This window comes from Mauremys reevesii, linkage group 3 (assembly GCF_016161935.1).
Source record: "Mauremys reevesii isolate NIE-2019 linkage group 3, ASM1616193v1, whole genome shotgun sequence".
In the NCBI taxonomy this organism is placed as follows: Eukaryota; Metazoa; Chordata; order Testudines; family Geoemydidae; genus Mauremys; species Mauremys reevesii.
In genome coordinates this window covers 81,888,474-81,910,830 of record NC_052625.1, presented here as the reverse complement: position 1 = coordinate 81,910,830, position 22,357 = coordinate 81,888,474, and the positions used below count along the sequence as shown (strand labels likewise).

The window sequence follows — 22,357 nt, the reverse complement described above, 5'->3', positions numbered from 1 at the left end:
ATGCGCATTGTCTGCTCTTCTCCGCTCTCTTCCCCTCCACCCCCAAGGGCTCTCACCAAAACAAAGCGCACGTGCGCGGCTTTAGAACTAGCCGCGGAGCCGTTGGAGGAGTCGCGGGACGAGCCGAGCCGAGCAGGTGATGGGGGCGTGGCTGCCCTTAGGCCGGCAGGTGACTGAGGGCGCGAGGGAGGGGCGCGGTGCAGGGCCAGTAACTGTATGGGAGGCACGTGGGGAGGGTGGATGGTGTCACTTTGCCAGCCCTGGTGCGGGATAGGTGGGACCCTTCTGTGCGCTGGCCTAGGCCGCCGGCTGGATATGCAGGAGTCGGATGGCTGGGGCGGGTGGCTCCTGGGCGCTGGGGGCGGGAGGCATCGGGGGCAGCTGTGCCTTTTTACCCGGCCTAAGGCCAGGCTGGCTACCAGGAACCTGAGTGCTGCCGGCAATTTGATTCCAGTGGAAGCAACCCACCCTTGGGTGCTTGTGTCTTCCTGTGACACACTCACTTAAAATGAGTTTCTTGACGGTTGTTTGATTAATAGAGCGGCTCACCTGAAAGGACATTCATGTCTCCACATCAAAGGCCGTAATATTCAACATGGCCCCCACATGGAGGGGATTGTGATGATTTTTGTAAATGGTTAGATTTGTAAATTCTTGATGATCCTTGATAATCAGTCTCTACCCCCAGCATCCCCGCCCACGCACCTCCCCAGAAATCAGACACAAGTGTGCAGGAGCAAATTTCAAGTTTGTACCTCAAACCAGTACTTGGATGAATGGCTAAAATCCCATAAGAAAGGTTGGTGACCTCTGATGGAAAGGTCAAATTATGGAATAATCTAGTTCATGACATTTAAATGGTTAAAATCTTGCTACATGTTTACAAACTGATTTACAACAAAAATGGTGGAAGGGATATTAAATCCTGTGCTTCAGGGATTAAGCCATTCCCTAACTATTAGAGATCAGGAGGAGCCCTTTGTGGGAGGCAGATTATTCCATATTCGCCTATTAGATTTTTACACTTTTCTCTGAAGCATCTGGTACTGGCCATTGTCAGAGATAAGATGAACTTTGAGTCTTATCCAGTATGGCAATTCCCGTGTTCCCAAATGACAGCATTTTATTTTAAAACGTATTTATAAATCATTTATATATTATATTGCAGCTTCCAACGTCTACAAAAAATTATATTGTAATGAACATAAACGCAGGAGACAGGATGACTCAGAGGTTGGTTACAGGTGCTATAGCCTTTCACTTCTAGGTGGCTGGCTCAAATTCAGAACTACTCAGTAATGAATGGAAGTTATTACTATCTGGTGGCTGTCCAGTAGCCTCTTGGAAATGAGGGAAGAGGTATCAATGTAAAGCCAAGTAATAGTAGTAATAGATATGGTCTCATAGGCACCTACTCCGTGGAAAAAAATTAGTAGGTGCTTAGCACCCATCTGCAGCCAAGCTCCCCCCACCCCCACCCCGCCAGTGCCTTGTGCCCGCTGGCTGCCCTGCTGATCAACTGCTCCCCTTGCCTTCCACCCACCACGGATCAGCTGTTCCATGGCATGCAGGAGGTGCTGGGGGAGGAGCAGGGATGGGACACCCTCCCGGGAGGGGGCAGAACTGGGCAGGAATGGGTGGAGCGGGAGTGGGAAGGGGTGGAGTGAGGGCAGGGCCTGGGGCAGAGCAGGGGCAGGAACAGGCAGCGCTAGGGTGACTATACTTCCCATTTTGGCCAGGACAGTCCCTTTTTTAAGTCCTATGTAGGAGCTGAAGTCTATAATGTACTATGAGAATTAATGTATGATTTGATTTTATCCTGTCAGCCACCTTTTTCTGAATAGCAGAAAGGAATGACAGACCAGAACAATCCTTATGAGTGATTATGGTCACCCTTTTGTTTTAGGATGTGTTATAATGTCTACTGTGGTTTCCTATATGCATTACAAATTAGGCACTCTAGTTAAATATACATTTCTTTGTTTTAAGGTTTAGCAAGTAAGAGACAAGATTCTCTATTGTGTTTATGTTAAGTAGATTAGAGGAACATCGAAGACCTGGTCTTGGTTATTGATTGCAAATTAAACCTTGCTAAGTTTTACAATGCCTTTTTTGCTCGATGTAAAATACTACTGTTTGTATTCTCAATCTGTTTGTGTGAATGAGGATGTATGCATCAGGAAAAGATAAGATGTGAAGGCCATTGTTATAGCTAGAGTCAAGGAAGAAGAAGTAAAGAGACTTAAAGGACATCAAAGAATCATCAACGCGCATCCATAATGAAGGGCAGATTGAGGACCCTGAGGTAAAGGCTGGCACCCCTGAGGACAATTGATTAAATCAGAACAAAGGACAGGATGACCCTCTCGGAGGTGTATTGGAGTGTTTACACCAACTAAGAAGTAACCGATCACAAACTGACACAGCAAAATCCATAGACTTCAACAAAGGAAAAAAACCTATAAGAACCAGGGTGCTTGGCCATGGGACTTTGGGTTTGTCTTGCCACACTCCAGGAGCATTGGATCGCGACCAACAAGAGCCCAGCTCCATACTCGTGTTCAATCTAACTGGCCATTAGATTGACTCGAGCTACAACAGACTGGTAACTATGAACATCGCTGGCAGGACTGTGTGTGTGTATATGTGTGTGACTAAAAAACATATGCTAACTTGTATTCTCAATAAATGCTGTGTATTTACCTTCCTCTGTAAAGATTCCGTGTGCTTTGTAGGGGCATAACATTCCTGTTCCGGCTGTTCTGACTTTTTTGGCACAAGTTGGCATTTGTCCCATTTGCTCTTGCTGACTTGGTCAGTTGGCAAGAGCAAATGGGACGAATGCCCACTTTTGTCAAAGAAGTGTGGTGTGGTGCAGAAGAACATGCTTGCCTCCTCCCCCTCTCCCCGCAGAGATGGCAGTCCCACTCAGGGGGGAGGCAGGGCTGGGGGATAGGCAGCGTTTCAGCATGCGGGGGGCTGTCAAGGTTCCAGCAACCCGCAACAGCCTTGCGGGGGGGAGAGGGAGGGTGCTTGGGTGAGTGACTAGGGATGTCCCATTTTCCCTTTGGGAAATACGGTCATCCTTGGCAGGGCAGAGATGGAGGCTTGGGGGAAGGAGTGGAGTTGAGGCAGGGCTTGGGGCTGAGCGGGGGTTGAACGCCCCGGGGGAAAGTTGGAAGCCGCCGCCGCCTGTGTATGGTTTAGGGCCCTAGTCCTGCAGCAAGCTCCAGACTGGTGAACATCTGCATCTCCCAGCCCCATTGACTTCTGTGGTGTTCCGAAATGATGTTTTGTCAAAGTTGCAGACTGAAACTTTATTAATCTAAATACTGAGGTCTGGAAGTTGTCTGGTTCATTTATATGGCTTTTTGCCATACTCTGATATATGGTGTCATTTTTATGAATCAACGAATAAGATCTAGATTCTGTAAGTCAGTACCTTTTGTTTTTAAAACACTGTTTCAATGTGATGGTTTTAATATAATATTCTTATGCTGAGTTATAGGTGCATTCATAAATACTGATAACAAAGGTTTTAAAAAGGCACCATCTGCTTGAAATTTGGTAAATTTCAGTAGATTGAGTAGTTTCAGGTAGGACACCTATTTTTGTCATTTTAAAATACCTCTTTAAAACACATAAACAATAGAAGAAACTGACTGAATAGCTAACTGATTATATAGGGTAAAACAGTGAAACTGATTACACACACTTAAAATACACAGAGTAAACAAACTGGGGTAAAAAAGTCAAATAAAAATTTCCTCCATTTCCATTCAGGTATTATAATCTTAAGTGTTGTAACAATAGTACGTTTTGTGTGTGTGTGTGCGTGTGTGTGCGCGCACACATACACAGGAGTTTGAGTTTTAAATTGCATTTCCCTTTAATGAGTCAACATTAGTATCTTCTTTCCATTGTCAGTAGTGTCCCCTGGTGGTTGATAAATTGTGTGATCCCTTTGTCTAACCACCAGGAGAATGTGCTTCAGAGCTAGATGGAAATGCTGGTTGCTATGAATAGGCAGCAGTGGAGAGGGACATGAAAAATAACTCAAATGTTCAAATTAGAAAAGTATGCTTTAGAAAGGAGTTTTCAATAATGGCCGAAAGATAGCAGTAATGTATGAGGTAATCCTAATGAATAAGTCCTATAGAACTTAATCTTATAATAATCCTATGTAATTTAATAGCAAGTGATAACTTTTTTCTAAAGATTTTTTTAAAATGTATATATAATTCAATAGACAATTGTATTCTTGGTTTGTATAAGATAATTTAAAAACAACCCGTGGAAAGGATCCATATGTTTAGAGTAACTTCTATAGAAATCTATTACATTTCCATAGAATCTTACTGTTTTTATATTTTTAAAATTATGTAGGGCTTTTCTAAAAGAGAGAAAAGGTAGAATTTTAAGATTGTGTAATTTTTGTGGGTGTACATGATACCAGTCAGTACATTTTGCTTTGTTGGACAGTTAGTAATAAAGGCCTTATCCTGTAACCTGTGGGAGTTTTGAATATGCAAAGGGTGGGTAATTACTCCTAAGGTAATTTGGTCAAGAAAATCCCCCCAGATTCACCATTCTGTAGAGGCCAGTGGTATTTTAATCAGGGCATTTAATGAGCTTTAGAAAAATGTAATGTTCTTGTGCTGAGATTTAAACAATTTACATATATAAAGAAATGGAGCTGATTCTTAATAGGGTGCAACTCTGATTAGCCAAACATTAATTATCTGATAATCGCTGTTATCCAAAACAGGGTCATATCCGATGGCATCACTAATTAAATTGAAAATTCCCTTGATTACCAAAAACCCCTCAATTATTCAAACTTATTCAATATCCCCTATGTTACTAGAAGTTGTACTATATTTATAAGGGTACATAAGGAACTTTGCACACCTCTCCCCCAGCCCCCTATGCAGCGGTGCTTTTCTGTGGGGTCCCCGGAAGCGGCGACATCCCCCCTCGCTCAGCTCCTAGGTGGAGGCATGGCCAGGCAGCTCTCCGCACTGCCTCTACCTGCAGGCACCGCCCCCACAGCTCCCATTGGCTGCTGTTCCTGGCCAATGGGAGCTGTGAAGCCAGCACTCTAGGCGGAGGCAGCGCACACAGCTTCCTGGCCACGCCTTTGCCTAGGAACTGAGCGAGAGGGGTGTCACCACTCTGGGGAGCCCCCCAGGTAAGCTGAGAGCCTGTCTCACACCGTCCCATGTCCCAACCCCCTGTCCCCACCCACACCCAAACTCTGCTCCTGCTGGGGAGGAAGGCACAGAGCCAGGTAGGGAGCCTGCCGGCCCTGTCAAACCCTGCCCCAGCACCAGCAGGCGTCCCGGGCCATGCGCCATTGCCCGCCCGCCCCAGCACCCAAGCCATCTTCTCCCAGAACCCATGCTGCCCTTGGGCAGCCCCCACCCCCAAGTTTTAGTTGAGGGTATTTTTAGTAAAAGTCATGGACAGGTCTCGGGCTGTACATTTTTGTTTACTGCCCGCAACCAGTCTGTGACATTTACTAAAAATACCTGTGATGAAAACATAGCCTTAGCCATGATACACACCATTTAAGAAGGTCTAAAATGCAACGTTTAAGAAGTCTCTTGGTGTGGTTCTGCTGTGCAGGGGCTGGGGCAGGAGTCAGGAAGCTCTCACGGAGGTCTGCTTGTCTGTGTGCCATGGACCAGAGCTTCACATGAGCCAACTCTGTACTGCAGCATGAGGGCAAGGTTGGGCGAAGGGGCCAGGGTCAGTGAATCCCTCAGTATAGATGCTATTGATTTCTTTTTTCCCCCCCAAAAAGGAAAAGGTTACAGTGTCCATCAAACAAGAAGAAAGAATTCACTTCGTCAGAGATACGTGGTTTTACACCAGTATCAGAGCACAGAGATACAGCAGTGGCATTTTCACTAAAATAGCAATTAGTCCCATTTGACCTTTCTTGTCTTTGATTCTTTAATTATGTCTAGCTTGCTAGGAGAGTGTGACAATGCAGAGATTAATGATTGGTAGAGAAATAGTAGCAGCTAATGGCCCCAAAAGATTACTTAACATGTTTATGGTAATAAAGTGATTAAAAATGTAAAACTCTATATAAAGTGCTGAATATTATTATTGAACAGAAAGGGGGTAGGTGGAGGTGGTTTTGATGAAGGCAAAAAGATGGGAGGGCTTTGAGTTACTACAGATAATTCTTTCCCAGGTATCTGCCTGATGGGCCCTGCCCACATGTGCAGGGTCTGATTATCATATTTGAGATTGGGAAGGAATTTTCTCCCGGGTCAGATTAGCGGAGACCCTGGTGGTTTTTCGCCTTCCTCTGCAGCATGGGGCACGGGTCATTTGCAGGTTTAAACTAGTGTAAATGGTAAATTCTGTATATCTTCAAGTCTTTAAACCATGATTTGAGGACTTCAGTAACTCCGCCAGACATTGAGTGTCTATTACAGGAGCATGTGGATGAGGTTCTGTGGCCTGCAATGTGCAGGAGGTCAGACTAGATCATGATGGTCCCTTCTGAACTTAAAGTCTATGAGTAAGAATGAAGAAAAGGGTGAGTTGGGTTAGGATTGGAGTATTTGAGTAGTTTTGCTTTTAAGATGAAATAAGAACAGGAAGTAAAACTTAGAAACCAAGAAAAAAAAATCACATAAACTGGGAAGTACATAGCTGACAGTTCTGCTGTTTGAAAGTGTAGACTACTGTATTAAGATACATTATTTTTTTAGTACTCAACAAATAAAGTTGCATAGAACAAACCTCACCAGCATCTAACTTGAGTGGGATAATGAGAAATTATAGGCCCACTAAAAATGAGCTCATTTAAAAAAATGCCCTCTGATTTTGTGCCTGCAGCAGCCAGTTGCACCTGCTAGTAAATGCAGGCTCAAATGAGATAGCAGGTAAGCATGCAGATATCAGGTTGCACCAGTACATCAGATCAACAGACATTTAAATCCTATCATTTATACCCACAATTAACCTCACCATAATTTTGTGCCTGCAGTTGATTATGGGTGCAAAATTGCAGACATAAAATGAGAGGTTAGACATGAGGTCTGTTTAGAAATTTTACCAAGTCATTTACAATTACAACAAATTTCAACTAACCAGTATACCAGAAATGTGAGTGTATGGTGCCTTATGAATGGAGATGGGCCTGAATCAAAACCTCAGATTCAAACCCTGGATCTGGATTCAGATGTGAGATTGTAGCTGGAACCTCTCTGTAATATTCCAAAGCTAAATATCTTGAATATTGGGGAAGTACCAATTTGGATATGGATTTAAAAAAAAACAAGTTTGAGATTGGTCAGATCTTGATGTTTTGCTTCTGCCCATTACAGGGATACAAAATTGAAATTGAATCTGAAGTTCAGATCTGATTTTGTTTAGACCTGTATCTACTTCAGACTCCATGGTTTCCTGCTAGTCTTGGAATGCAATAGGACTAAGGGAAGGACTGATGCTCAGAAGAAAGCACACAGAGCAAAGCTCAGGTTAACCTGAAGGTGGCACTAAAAGGCCACATGTGAAAGGCACTGAAATTAATGTAAGTGTGTGTGTGTCTTCCATTGACAATTCTGAGCTGTTCTGCTTATAGCTCTTAGGTGCTCAGGGAATGGGGATACAAGGAGTCTCCCTCCCTCATGATACTTTCCTGGTCCATGGGTACTTGATATGGAAGGACAGAGGGAATCTATGGCAGATGGAAGCCATTGCCTTCAACTGGCATTGAACCAGTGACAAAAAGAATCCAAATTAAATATACATGTATAGTTATGCCTGAAATGTTCAAAGGAACCTAAAGGAGTTAGGCACCTGACCCTACCAGCCCTGAATGTCATTGGGAGTTGGGGCCCCAACTCCTTTAGGTTACTTTGAAAATTCCTGCCTACCCTGTTGCAGTGTTTCCCTCAGCCAGCCCTCACTGAAGACCATATGCTGCCATTGATCCACACACACAGTTCCCATTGACGGCTGACTGCAGTTGTGTCTGAAGATTGAAGGTAGTATATGGCACTTAAATACCATGAACCAAATCCATGGCTGCTGCCAAGGAGTGTTTGATGCAGCTGAGGAAGAGGAATGGCTTTAATCTACCTTTGAGCGCCCTCGGTCATGCAGTAGATCTGCACTGGGATCTTCTCCCAGAATAAGTGAGAACAGCTCATGAGCCATTTTGTTCTACAGGGATTCTTATATGGTGCTGATTACCAGCCCTGGAACCATTATGGTAGATAGTGCTTGTCAATGTAAAGGGACACCCTGGTTGCACTCCCTTTCCTCTAGTCATGCCTTCTGCACCAACTGCAGGGAGGAGAGAAAGCACAGGAGCCACTGCAGTGGCTCTGTGTCATCTGAGGAAACTGCCCATGCAGGGAGAATCCCCCCAGTGGTTGGATAAGTTACCTTCAGGGTAGTTTTGTGCCAGTAGAGTGGTGCAAAGTTGCCTTAGTGCAGCCCAGGATCTGGCCCCATCTTTTTATGTGCACTAGAACATTATATAACATTTTACATTATTTGTTGTGATGAAACTGTTTGTCATGGGGTTTTATAGGGCACGAATGTGCAGACAATCCCTGTGTCACAAACAGAAATGTACAGTATAAGAGAGAGGCTCACAAGGAAAATGGAGTATAGGTCCAGCTTTCAAAAGTGACTGGCAATTTTAGGTGGCTTAAGTTTTTGGGCACCTGCTCTGAGATACATTAAAGGTCCTGAATATCAGAAAAATGCCAAGCACCCTCTTCCTGAAAATCCTTTAAGGTATCTCAGGCCGGACACCCAAAAACGGAGGCACCCATGACCACTAGTCACTTTTGAAAAATTGTGTAATATTATGAAGAACACTTAAATATATGCAGTGACTATGGTGAGTACAGCTTTGTGGTAGCATCAGCATGTATTTGTCAACTTAGCCTGATGGTGTCGCTTAACTAACTCTTATGCTGGTGACATGTAGGAATATTGGGACATGACATAAGCTGCATTTATTCATTTAAAACAATAGAAAATGGTTGAAGTGCTTGCTATTTATCATCATGACATCCTTGAAACACAAGGCTTCCTAATAGATTACTAGGGAACACTTAGAGCCTATAGTTCAACCTCTGGAACATGAAGCTCTTTCCTCTGTTCTAAAGAACTCAGAGCCAGGTCATGTGACAGAAGTCTGATCAACTGGATCACGTTTTTGGAACAAATATCCTCAAAGATGTAATGTAATAGTCTTGATTCCATTCCACAACTATCTGAGCATTTATTGATTTGAATGTATGAAGTGTGGTTTCGGTCCCAGGATATTTGAAAGGCAGGATGGGTGAGGATGTATCTTTTATTGGACCAACTTCTGTTAGTGAGAGACAAGCTTTCAAGCCACACTGACGGCAGATGATGCTAGTTAATCTCACTGTACTTTTCTTTCTGCTTAGGAAGCAATGATTATGTTTTTCATATTCAGTTGAAGGCAAATTGTTTTGGGGTTTCAAGGCCTGCTGCTGGCAGTTCATCATCCCAGATAAAATCAAAATCTTAAAGTGCAATTTTTTAAATTCCTTTAAAACTCTGGCCCTTAATCTCACTCTAGACTTTGGAATTTGTTTTCTCAAGTGAATCTATATCGACCCAGGAGCTTCTGATTTGTCTATTTTTCCATACAAATAAATCTGATTAAAGAAAAACCTAGTATAGTTTAGATATATAGTTCTCAAACTGTGGCCCCTGAGCTACTGGTGGCCTGCAGAGCACTAACTGGTCACCCACAGAGCACTAGCTGGTCACATGGTGCTGGCTCTCTTCTTTGTTTTCAGCTGCTATATCTCACTAAAAGAAGCTAAAAGTCCTTAAAACTTTTCGAATCTTATTTTTCCATTTGAGTAATTGCTGTTGGTGCCACAGGGATGTTATATGATGATGAATAGGAGGGTGGAGGCTCCATGAAACAATCTCTTTATTAGGATGTGGTCCACCCTTTGACAAAGTTTGAGAAGTCTTGCCTTAAATGGATTATCATTTCACTTCTCTATGTGAAATGGTATCAGGCCTGTTCCTGTCAGACAGGAGTCAGTATAACAAAAAATGCTCTCTCAAACAGCATGGGCACCTTTGCTGGCAATCTCAGCAGGACTGAATGGACATAAAGGCTGAACTGCTCTCACCAGCAGAGTTGATCCTTCATCATGACTGAGATACAGTGTCTGGGCTTTTGCTGCTGCTTACTGTGCTGATTTTGTTCTGGAGATACACTGAAGTTCCCGGTCTCTACATTTTTCATCATTGGTTCAATCACATAAAGATACATTAAAACTGACACTTTTCTCTAGGGTGAGGTGATCATTTATGTGACTTGAAAATGACCATACATTAAAATTAACTTAAGTAATGAAGACTTAGGGCCAAATTATATGTATATCTTCATATATTCACACCCAACTGCCTTTGACTTCAGTGGGAATTGGGCAAGTGTATCTAAAGGCAGAATTTGGTCCTAACTACCAAATATCTAAAATATCTATATGAAAAGGTATATTGCTTATGTTTACCAGAAGAGGTTTCTGTTCCTGGCCATAACCACCACTTTCCTACCATTGCTGGATCTCTGGATGGTTAATTCTGCTGTTATTTCCTTTTTTGGAGTATATTTGTAGTTTCAGTACCTTGAAAATACTTGTGTTATGTGAAGATACTTCTTCTTTATTTCTAAGGAAGCTAGTTAGATGTCATCAAGTTGAAATGGATGAGCATTGTCCAAATCCAGCCCAGGCTGGTAGTGACTGAACATTGTTACTGATGGCTAGGGCCCTACCAAATTCACGTCCATTCCAGTTAATTTCATGGCCATGAGATTTGAAAATTAGTCAATTTCATATTTTCAGATGCTTATAGCTGAAATTTCACAGTATTGTAACTGTGGGGGTCCTGACCCAAAAGAGGGTTGTGGGATAGCCACCCTCCCTTCTGCACTGCCTTCAAAGCTGGGCTCTGCAGGCAGCAGCCCCAGAGCTTCCTGCAGCTGCAGGAGGTTCCTGGAGCTGGAGGTGAGTCTGATCTCCCCCGTGCTGCTGAGAGTGCCCCAACCAGGGGCTCCTACCTGCTAGTTCGGGCTGGGCTGAGGAGGGACAGGACTTGCTCATCCCCTGAATGGCTGCTCTTGGGGGGCAGGGGAGAGGGCTGATCAGACTCGCCTCCCCCCACCTCTGGCAAACTCCTGAGGCTGCAGGAAACTCTGGGGCTGCTGCCTAGCCCCGGAGCTTCCTGCAGCCGGGGGACGTGCCTGGAGGTGGATCTGCTCTCCCCGCAAGAGCAGCTGTGCAGTGGAAGAGCAAGTCCTGTCCCTCCTCAGCCTGAATGGGACTAGCAGCTGGAGCGCCAGGCAGGGTAAGAGCTCTTGGCTCGGACACTGCCACTCCTCCCTCTTCCCCTCCCCTCTCCTCTCCTCCAATAGCTAGATTTCATGGGGGAGGTGTAATTTCATGGTCCATGACACATTTTTCACAGCTGTGAATTTGGTAGGGCCCTACTGATGTCCTATGTAAAATGTGTTTAATCTTAATCCATCTTCTCAGCTGTTCACATCACAAAACCCACACAGCACAGTTAACACTCATTGGCTCTTTTGTTGGTGTGCTCAGCAGAAAGGCCAAGATTTAATGCGACAAGGTGAGTTTGGTAATATCTTTTATTGGACCAACTTCTGTTGGTGAGAGGGACAAACTTTCAAGCTACACAGAGCTGTTCTTCAGGTCTGCTGAAGAGATACGAGTAAGCTCGAAAGTTCCTCTCTCTTGCCAACAGAACTTGTTCCAATAAAAGATATTACCTCACCCATCTTGTCGCGCTAATATCCTGGGACCGACACCACTGTAACAACACTGCATACAAGATTTAATGTGGCAGATAACCCTCTTCCTCCCTTTCATATGCCGGCAGAGCAGTGTAGAGAAGCTTGCACTGCTGGTACCTGTGCAGCATTGTATCTGTTCTGTGGATAACTAGAGAATTTGTTCTTTAGAGCTCCCAGTGCTGGACCTTTCACAGCAAGTAACTTTATACAATTGTTTTTTAAGTTTAAAAAAACATCAAAACGAATGGTCATGAACTGGACATGCTTTTCAGTGAAATTCTGTCAGAGACCATATAACTCAAAGCTGCAATTTATAGCTCCTATCTTTAAAACTTCTCCAGGTGGTGTGGGAGTCTTCTCATGTGGATCCATTTGGGGGACAGGGGTTCGTATTAGATCAGCAACACAGAAAATACAATGAATCCTATATTGCTGCTATATTGGCAACGTATCATAGCAATTATTCTTTTTTCTTTCAAGAGTATTTTTCAAGAATGATTTTTAGTGTGTAAATCACACCAAAAAGTGTTTAAACTAAGTTGTATACCACTTTCAATTCTTAGTAGTTATGTAGATAGTATAGATTTCTTCACTCTGCTACCCTTATAAAGTCAGCTGAGCCAAGGAAGTCTTTTAGATCCATTTTGCCTAAGCTGATGCCTATCAAATTGATTAAATAAGGGTGTAGATGTTTAACTATGCTTTTTTCCACCATGTACTGCAAAGTCCCTCAAGAAGGGGCAAATTGCCCCTGCCTACCATAAGGGGAATCACTATTTTACTCTCCACAGCAACACATTTTGCCAGCACAACTACTCAACCCTCCTCCTGATTCAAAGTAGTCACGATCTCACTTTCCACAGTCAGTGGATCTGATTCTCTTTTATGCTAAGGTCCTTTTTGCACCACTCTGGTAGTGTAAAGGGGGCTTAGTGCAAATGTCAAATCTGTTGCATGTTTAAGATTGTGTTCTGAGTAGACTTATCAAGAGCACTTTCCTTTAACCATTAGTGTAGAAGTTCAAGTTGGACAGTTGTTTAGGTGTTCCCAGAAGGGCATCTTATCCTCATCAGCTACACCTGGTGCACATAATTGGGCACTTGCATATGTGCCCATCTTGTCCTTGTGCCTGCACACAAGCTGATCAGATCCTTGCCATGGACATAGGTGCCAAGCAACCATCAGTTTAGATATCTGGCCTGCATAACCCAGGAAGTACCATCTTAAGTGTAGGAAGGTTTCTGCACACAGCCAGCATATACGTATTGGCACCATATGCCTCTTTACTCTTGATTGCATCCATGGACACTCATGTTATAAACTGAATATGTAAGCAGTAGAGAAAAGAGGGCTCATGGACAATTGCAGTTGCCAAATAGGTTGATCCCCACACAGGAGATTCCCACACCTGAGCCATTCTTTTTAGGTGACAAATCTGAGGAACAAATTGAGTTGTCAGTAGATGAGGTTTTGGAACAAATTGATAAACTAACCTATAACAAATCACCAGGACCAGATGGTATTCACCTGAGTGTTCTGAAGGAACTCAGATATGAAATTGCAGAACCACTAACTCCGGTATGTAACCTATCTTTTAAATCAGCCTCTGTAACAGATGACTGGTGGGTAGATAATGTAATGCCATTTTTTTTTAAACGCTCTAGAAGGAATCCTGGCAGTTGCAGACCTGTAAGCCTAACTTCAGGCAAATTGGTTGAAACGATGGTAAAAAACAGAATGATCAGAAACATAGATAAACACAATATGTTGGGGAAGAGTCAACACAGCTTTTGTAAAGGTAAATCATGTCTCCTTAATCTATTAGAATTCTTTGAGGGAGTCAACAAGCATGTGAACAATAGTGATCCAGTGGATATTGTGTACTTGGACTTTCAGAAAGTCTTTGACAAGGTCCCTCTTAAGCAAACTAAGCAGTCATGGGACACTAGGAAAGGTCCTCTCATGGATCAGTAAATGGATACAAGATCAGAAGCAAAGGGTAGGAATAAATGGTCAGCTTTCACAATGGAGAGGTAAATAGCAGTGTCCCCCAAGGATCTGTATTGGGAAAAGTGCTGTTCAACATTTTCAGAAATGATCTGGGAAAGAGGGTGAACAGTGAGGTTGCAAAATTTGCAGATGATACAAAATTACTCGTTGTGAAGAGTTACAAAGGAATTTCGCTAAACTTGGTGACTGGATGACAAAATGGCAAAAGAAATTCATTGTTGATATATGCAAAGTAATGCCTATTGGAAAACATAATCCCAACTATACGTACAAAATGATGGGGTCTAAATGAGCTGTTGCAACTCAAGAAAGGGATCTTGGAGTCATTGTGGATAGTTCTCTGAAAATATCTGCTTAATGTGCAGTGGCAGTCAAAAAAGCTAACACAGGGGTTCTCAAACTTTTGTATTGGTGACCCTTTTCATACAGCAAGCCTTCGAGTGTGGGCCTCCCCCCCACATAAATTAAAAACACTTATTTATATTTAACACTATTATACATGATGGCGGTGAAGCAGGGTTTGGGAGTGGAGGCTGACAGCTCGTGATCCCCCCTGTAATAACCTCATGACCCCCTGAGGGGTCATGACCCTCAGTTTGAGAACCCTTGAGGTAATAGAATGTTAGGAACCATTAGGAATGAGATAGATAATAAACAATATCATAATGCTTCTATATAATCCATGGTACGTAAGGTGGGATATGCTAGAGGTCTATAAAATCATGAATGGGGTGGAAAACGTGAATAAGGAAGTTATCCTGACTTATTTACTCCTTCATATAACACAATAACTAAGGGTCATCCAATGAAATTAATAGGCAGCAGGTTTAAAACAAACAAAAGGAAGTATTTCGTCACACAGCACACCTGTGGAACTTGTTGCCAGGGGATATTGTGAAGGCCAAAATTATAACTGGGTTCAGAAAAGAATTAGATAAATTCATAGAGGATGGGTCCATCAATGGTCACAGATGCCGACTTAGTGGGTGCACAGGGGCTCAAGCACCCATGGAGAAAAATGGGTGCTCAGCACCCACAGGCCTGACCAGAGCTGCTGCTATGATGGCGCTGGGGTTAGCTGCCAGTTAGCTCCTCAACGGCTGGCCCTACATCCAAGCAGCACTTCAGCGGTTCGTCCACTGATCAGCTGTTGAGCGGGGCTGCCCCACCCTCTCCCCCTCACTGCCCTTAAGCCAGGAGGGGGCAGAAAGGAGCCAGCAGCTGGCAGGAGGTATTCAGGGGAGGGGGCAGAGGGGGGCGGAAAGAGCTGGAGTGGGGACAAGGCCCTGGGGCGGAGTGTGGGCGGGGCCTCAGGGTGGGGGCAGAGCCGGTGTGGGGCACCCACCGGCAAAATGAAAAGTCAGCGCCTGTGTCAATGGCTATTAGCCAAGATGGTCAGGATGAAACCCAATCTCTGGGTTTCCCTAAACCTATAACTGCTAGAAACATCTGGCACTGGCCATTTTCAGAGAGACGATACAAGGCTAGATGGTCTATTGGTCTGACCCAGGATGGCCGTTCTTGTTTTCTTATGTCTTGCAGTAGGCAGCTTGGAAACCTTTAATCTTTCTCCTCCTTTTAATAAGACATGTATATGCCAGCAAAGAAGCCCAGGCTATTCTGTGTAAGGTCATGTCAATGTCAGTCAATGGCACTAGGAAGAAGCTGAATAATAAAGGAGAAAATTCTGCTGGTCTCACTGCATAAACTATGTATATTCTCTGAGGAGTGGGTTACCAGCATGAGAAACAGGGAAAAAAAGTATATGATGCCCTTTTATATATGGCACCTCCCATATTTGGGAAAGTTGACTTCTTGATATAGATTAATTGATGGGTCATTGCCTAAGATTTGCATTGCACTGACTGCATAGTAAATTTTAGCCCTTGGATCAGGATTAAGGTCTACAGCAGCTGAGCCATGCAATCCCTTTTAAACTCCAGAAATCAGATTTAGATCTGTATAAAGTCCTTACATATAAAGCTAATGTCAACTGCATAAGTCTTAATGGAAAATCTTATAATGTCATAAATCCAATGGGTTTCCTTCCCAAAGTGGTTGCAGGAGTTATTTCTGTGAAACCTGAGATTAATATAATACTCCTATCTATGCATTTATAATGCAGCTGTTATGGCAGAATCTGAATACCATGCACATAAATGAGATTCACATTGATTCAGCTAAGAAGGGACTATAATTTTCACCCCTGCTTCTGTGTATTCCATGCAGGCTAATTCAGATGGTTTTCTCTCAGGAGGATGTTGCTGGGGCTTTTCTGTGGCTCTGTTACTGGAGACAGGGTTGTGCAAAGGGTGTTACAAAACGCAGGCTCAGTCTTATTTCTGATGGTAGACAGCTCCACAGGCTAAGGCCTTTAACAGAACATTCATGGCACTTCCAGGTACAAGCATACGAGTAAGGGCTTCATTTGGGTCTTACATACTCCACTCTGTCTTGATAGGCTGTTTATGAAACCAACTGCTGAGTCACTTGTCAAGATTATAATTCAGCTCCAAATGTAAAGACATCCTACAGCACAAAGCTACTCAGGGGATATGGGGAATCTCAAAAAGTTTCTAATACCCTAGTCAGTGATGTAGACAGCTTCTCCCTACTGGACTGGAAACAAGTAAAGGAAACCAGTAAAGCACTTTGGGTGGGGGCACTATGTAGGGGCTGCTGGGGTTCAGGATGCACTCCAAGCCGGCAGGCAAGATGAGGGGCAGAAGCACATCCATCCTTGGTTTTGCAGCAGGACTGTACACGTCTAGCCTGGGGTAGTATCAATTTTTTTATTATTTTTTTTTTGGCACAGCTCCGCTCAATGTTTCAGTGACTATTTTCATCATTCCAAGCATCAGTTTTTGCAAAATACAGAACATTTCAATTTATCAGTCAAATGTGCTCATATGACCCCCATTACTGTAGTCTCTGAGCACATCACCATCTTTAATGCATTTAGAACTCTCCAGTGAGGTAGGGAAGTGCTGTTATTCCCATTTTACAGATGGGGAGCTGAGTCACAGGGAGATTAAGATATGTTATCACTTCAGAGTTAATCTGGACTTTTACACAATCCTCCTCCCACCATCTACACACAAAACCCCTTTCCCCTGGATTTATATGTGCTTTGAACCTGGGCTTGCTTGTCCAGTTGGGGGTATAGGTTAGAGCTCAGATTTCGCTTTTACTCAGGCTCTAACACACCTACTTCACAGTGAGAGTGCAGGCTGAAATATGAGTTACAAGACTTATGTTCTGATAGTCCTCCACCCCCTTCCCCCAATTCCCTGGGGCCGTCTACCTACTACTCCTGGCTGTCTACCTACTACGTTCCTCTACACTAAAAATCACCTACCAGTTTATATGCACCTGGTCAGAATTTATACCCCTCATTCCATATGGCCTGCTCCATTTCTACATAGCACTTGAAGGGTGCCTGACTGAATAGAGATGCCATCCCAGCATGCTGCTAGCTGACTGGAGGCTGACACCAAGGTTCTCAGGGACATCTGGTTTGTTGAATGTTTTAAAATAAATATGAAATATTTACCATTGTCTTGCTGGGCTGGGGCGGTTTCTGAGCAGGAAAATGTAGGGAGACGGAATAATGGCATACCAAGCAGGGCTGGTTCTAGGCACCAGCAAACCAAGCACGTGCTTGAGGCGGCACAATTTCAGTGGCGGCACTCCAGACACTTCGGCAGTTGCCCTCCCAGAGGGTTTTTTTGTTTAGTTGTTTGTTTGGGGTGGTTTTTTTTGGTTTTTTTTGCTTGGTGCAGCAAAAAACCTAGAGCCGGACCTGATACCAAGGAGATCAAAGGTTCAAGTTTTGGCCTTGCTGTTATGCAGAATTTTAAAGGAGAGAATTTCCTCTCCCCGCCCCTTGGAAATAATCTTTCGTTGCCTTTGCAGGACCTTCTCCCTCAGCTGGAGCAGGGCACCCACCCAAGTCTGTTTGGGCAAGGAGGACCCTGAACACTGGCCAAAAAGAAAAGGCTCAGGGACAACCTGCTGCAGGACATACATAGGGACTTTCCACAAAGGTTGGAGCAGCTCCTGGACATGCAGAGGGAGGGCAAGGAGTGGGTGGTGGCCGCGTACATCAACCATGACAGAGTGATGAGGTAGTAGGAGCTCCAGCAGCAGAGGGAACTGTTTGAGCAGCTGCTTATCATGATGGCCACGGATGACCATGATGGCCAAACACAGGAAGTCTGTGGTAGAACAGGGAAATTAACCCATTTCTCCCTAGTCTTATGCAGATTTAAACATCAGAAGCACTAAAGAGACACAAAATAGCCTCTTCCATTTAACATGCTCCATATTCCAGTTATTTTTTGTGTATAAAATAAATCATACCGTTTATTTTACGGTAAAATATTTTAAAACGGCATTATTATTAACATCCAGCAGCATTCAAGTCAAACTGAGGCAGCACTTACATTTTTACATGATTAGATTATTGTTTTACCAAATGCTGCAAAAAATTCCTTCCTTGGCTCAACATATCACATTTCAACCTGGAAGGGTTTTGCTTTACCAAGCTATGATACCCCGGAAATCGGGCGTTTTTCAAGGAAATCCCAGCACACTAAGCTATGTCATTGCTAATGCATGATTAAAATAATATTAAAGTCTGGAAAATTGAGAGGGCTGAAATGTCCTTAATAGCATTGGATGAATAATTCATACAATGAATTTCCTCTTTTTCTTGCATCAAGATTTGAATCATAGAATCTCACGCAGACAGAAGACAGGGGAAATGGATACAACATATAAAAAAAGTGATCAGGAGAATGACAGGCACATAGTTATAACTTCCCCCTACAATTCAGCCTACTCATCTTCCCTCACAGTAGTTCCCTACCTCAGTTCCAGTGATATTGAATCCTTCCCTTCACATATATGTGCAATTCTTTCATGCATAAATACATGAAATTAATTAATAGGTGTCTTAGCTAGTTTCTTGAAGGCATCATGGAAGAAGTAGGCCTTCAGGAGGGATTTATGGACTGGAGCCCGCTCCATTTAAGCCAATGACAAAATTTCCAATGACTATAGTGGGAGTAGGATGGAGTCCTTATGAGTGGTGTAGTGGTTTTGCAGACCAGATCAGAAAAGATACTCTGTGTGTCGGGGAGAATATGTGAAGATGGGTGTGGAAGAAGTTATCAAATGGGATTCTAAACCTTAATCTACCTCACTGTGCCTAGGTACTGTAGCTAGAGTATATATAGGTAGATTAATCTATCACTCATCCTATCTGTATGTGAGCCTATCACTGAGATAGTGATAGGTCAAAGGTGGATCCTACTTTCTGAGTCTTGGTCCAAAACCTTAGAGGAGATTTCAGTCGCAGTACCAGTGAACCCAGAAAATAGAGCCCTTCTGTTTTGAATACAGCTCTGAACCAAAGCCATATGTATGGGATGTGAAGATGGGATTTGAATCTCAGCTGTCACAAATCCATAGGACTTTGGATTCAAGTTTCTGATTTTGTCCCATCTATAATAAGAACCACAATTCTTTTATGTATAGTTTTTGTTTAATTGTATTAGACTTCTCTATAATTGCATATGCAACAGCAGGGTTTCCTAATGCTCCCGGTCCCTGGCTCCCAAGAATGAGTGGAGGTTAGACTCTCTCTGAAAAGCATTATTGTCTAAAATGTCATGATAACACATTGCAATAGATTCAGCCCCGGATTATCCCATCTTCTAGTGATGTAATCCTGGGCACAGAGCCATCTGAGGCAAAAAGTCCACTGGGGGAAGTTGCAGAGATATAATTTTTCCACTGGGGGCTCTGGAAGTAGGAGGTGGTGGTTAAAGAGGAAGTGTGGCTAGAAGATGCACTCGTAAGTGCATCCCCTGGTATCATCCTCTGCCAGTAAAATTCTGTAGATATCCAGACCACAGTTTAAAATCTTATCTCAGATGGAATCCCTGAGGGGGAGTTGCAGTGAACATACCATTTACCCTCTCCCCTGTGAGTGAATGCCCCCAGGACAAGGTGGGTCCTGCTTGTGCAAAGAGGTTCAATGTATTTTGTCTAGCACAGTGAGGATCCTCTCTCAGTTGGAACCTCAAGGCACTGTCACGATATAAGTGATGGATAATAATAATAATAATTTGTACCCTCCATTCAGGGTTGTGATTCATCAACAAGACATTACTCTAAAATCAGGAAGAAAAATGCCCAGGTCCAAGGAGAGTGATCGGTATCTCTCAGAAGGAGTGGACTGTTATGGTGTTCTGGCTTTCACACTCAGCAATGTTCATACAATCTCATACAGATCCAATGAATTACAATTTGCTCTCAGTCACATCAGTCTATATCAGTAAGCATAATTCCATTGGCTCCCGTGGAGTTACTCTGAACTCAGATCCATTAGCTGAGAGCAGGATTTGACCCATTTTCCTAACTGAGGAAGTTTTCCAAGGGAATCCTAGCTCTCCTTTCTGGTGTTTGCTCATCCATTCTGATGTTTACTACTGCCTCACACCAAAAAGACCAACTAGTTTTTCCAGTTGGGTAAACTCTGGGGCACAGAGCTGGGCCCACATAGTTGGATGAAACCCAGCAAAAGCATATGACCAGGCTGCGGGATTCGAAGTTTACTTTTTGACATCCCCTGGCTCCAACTTTTTCCTTTTTAAAATTTTGTTGTCTGAATATTTAAACTTTTTCCTGACAAGATATTACTTTTGGTTGGCAGCTATTTTCCCACAACATGGCAACATTTTGCTGAAGGGCCTCCTGAAACTTGTTCTTTACCTCTTTAAAAATCAAAAGAAGGCATATGCACATCAGTGCTGATAGGGGCAAGTATCCCTAAAACACAAAACAGGGCTAGTTATTATGAAGTAATGTCTGCACCCTGACACACTATTGTGTAATTTAGGGTTAGGACAAATATGCCATTGACCTTTACTCTGACATCAGTTTATTTATCCATATTGGGTAAACAGAGTGCAAGTCATTGGCTAAATCTCAACCTTGGCGGACAGCAGCCTTTGTTAGTGTTGTAAGTCGTTCGTTGCTTTATTTTATGAGGAGGAAGGGAGATTATATTATCTTGTTATTATGGCTTTCAGGGATTCCCAGTTAGAAGGTCTATTTTCTCTTCCCAGGGCACATGCAGCTCCTGTACACTGGGCCAAATTTTTCCCTTGGATCTGCACAAGTTCTGGAGCATGTTGCACATCTGACAGGAGTGACAGCAGCTGGCTCTGTGCTTAAAGCATGAACCACCAGATCCTTATCTGAACTTGTATGAACTGGAAAAAAAAAAGATGAAGTTTGGTCTAGGATAGATGAAGGTTCAAACAAGTTCCAACACAGGTATCTACAGGGGATTCAGAACATCTTTGATGCTGCTCCTAGTAGAAGCAGAGACAGACTCTTAGAACAGGGTCTCCCCCATAATACTCTTGTTAACATCTGAAATATCGGGTCACAAGGCCTTTATTTTTTAGCTATACTGAACATAAAGTAAATTGTATCAGAGGGGTAGCCATGTTAGTCTGGATCTGTAAAAGCAGCAAGAAAGCTCATGCTCCAAAACGTCTGTTAGTCTATAAGGTGCCACAGGATTCTTTGCTGCTTATAAAGTAAACTGGTACTTATAATAAAATGAAAGCAACAATGACTTTTAATAATACAGCTTCTTGATTTCATTAGCTGGTGTTAGCTCATCTAAATGTTTCCTTTTTATTTTCTTGGCTCAGCTCATCTAAATTATTTTTAATTCTGAAGGGCTAGATTCCAATCCCAACGGGGGAGATTTGCAGTTACAAGCCATGCCACTGAGGTTGGGATCTGGTCCAGATTTGTGATCTACTTCTTCTTATGTGCAGGATAAGGGAGCAGTGTCTAGATTATGGGAAGGAACCGGTCTCTTGCCAGCCCTCTTATTTGCCGGAAAGATGGGCCTGAGTAAAAACCCCGAACTCAAACACCACTGAACTTCGAGGAAGTCTGGATCTGAATTCAAACTTTGTAGATATCTTTTCCTGGATAATGGAGCAAACAGTATTTCTGGATCCGAACACCCCTGATTTTGGGGCAAGTTTAGGTCCAGATCAGACCCATCTCTAATTTTGACCTGTAAGTCTGTCCCCCAGACATTCTTCTTTCATTGTTGGCCTTCTATTTAGCTATAGAGGCATTTCTCCAATCAACCTTTGTTGTGCATTTTGAATTGGGCATCTTTTCATTGACTTGAGTTGGACTGGGCCCTTAGAAAACATGTTTCCCATTTGCTTCCTTGTGCCTTCGATCTCGTGTTTGGTGAAATTAAAAAGAGAATTGGTTCCGTTTTACTGAAAATCCTGGATTTGTTTGGAAAACTGGAATCTTCGCTTTGTTTTCTTCCTCCAGTGCTGAAATGTTCAGTAACGTATGCAAAGCTTCCCATAGCAATGCTAACATTTAATCTTGAAACCTTGCCAGACCTGTGGTTGATATGCAGCCACAGGCTAGAAAATCCTTTCC

General features: G+C 43.2%; 1 long non-coding RNA gene across 1 annotated transcript; it reads left to right on the top strand.

Moving 5' to 3' along the window:
• Positions 1 to 2: 2 nt before the first annotated feature.
• Positions 3 to 22,131, top strand: LOC120401442. Its single transcript, XR_005596450.1, has 3 exons — positions 3 to 169; positions 17,774 to 17,904; positions 21,721 to 22,131. It is a non-coding gene; the product is annotated as an uncharacterized LOC120401442 (long non-coding RNA).
• Positions 22,132 to 22,357: the final 226 nt, after the last annotated feature.